Genomic DNA, 1208 nt, shown 5'->3' on the forward strand with positions numbered 1-1208 from the left:
TATTATTATGATGATAATGATGATGATGATGATGATGATGATGATGATGATTATGATGATGATGACGTTGATTATGATGATGATGATTATTGTTGTTGTTATTATTATCGTTATCTGAAACACAAACCCGTAAGCATAAGAGATAAAAATAGTGTGCAGGTAAAAACTGAACGGAATCTTGAAAGTGAACAGACGGACAGTATAGAGAAAAGAACACTCCCCACCCCCTAAAACTCCTTTGATAGCCAACCACACCCATAATAATATTATACATTGCACACTGTACTTCATGTCGCCAGGGCTGATTATGCACACAATATCTGCAAGCGACCAGTTTTAAGCACACACCACCCGGATTGAAAAGTTCATAGTATAGAATTTAAAGGTGGTTGAACCGATCCCCGTTGACTTCACAAGAGCTAAATTGACGCGGCTCTCTGAGCGATCGGGCGGTAAATATTTACATTGTCTCCAACACCACAAGCACTGGATAGCACCAGCGCAAACTGCAGCGGATTCACCACACAAGATAGCAATACAGGTGGACGTGCCCTGCCCTGCCCTGCCCTGCCCTGCCCTGCCCTGCACTGTCCTGCACTGCACTGCACTGCCCTGCCCTGCACTGCACTGCCCTGCCCTGCAAGCCGTGACTTAAGTTATGGAGCTATTGGTATCATCCGAAAGATGTTTCATTTGCCTTGCTTCTAATGAAATAAATATCAAAATATCTGAAGTAGAAGTCAAAATATTCCCGATAGAAGGAAATGAGGGGGCCTGGTTTCAGTGGTGAAATTAGCGCCAAAGTTTGGTTGGTAAAGAGCCCTTCAAAACTGAAAATTGACATATTTTGTGCCTTTAATCAATGTTTTTCAGTAAAATTCTCGTGGAAATGCTTTTTAAAAAAATGGAAATAAAAGAGGTTAAGCCAAAAAATAAAAATTCGGTATAAATATCCAAACTGGAGGAAAATGCCTGTTTCTCCGATTTCGTTATTTTGACGAGTGCCTGATTTCACCACGCTGCCTCACAAATACCCTCTCTGTATGAGGTAAAGGGTTCTCGAAACTAATGTTGGGTGTTGTTAGGGGATTTCTTAAAAAACTATTGCGCTTACTTTTATGTTGTGTAGGTTATGTGCGCTTGTGTGTTTGGGTCCGCGCGCGCGATGGGGGTGATGTCAGTGCATATACATGTCGACTATTATTATT

Source organism: Aplysia californica, unplaced genomic scaffold (assembly GCF_000002075.1).
Source record: "Aplysia californica isolate F4 #8 unplaced genomic scaffold, AplCal3.0 scaffold00217, whole genome shotgun sequence".
Classification (NCBI taxonomy): Eukaryota; Metazoa; Mollusca; class Gastropoda; order Aplysiida; family Aplysiidae; genus Aplysia; species Aplysia californica.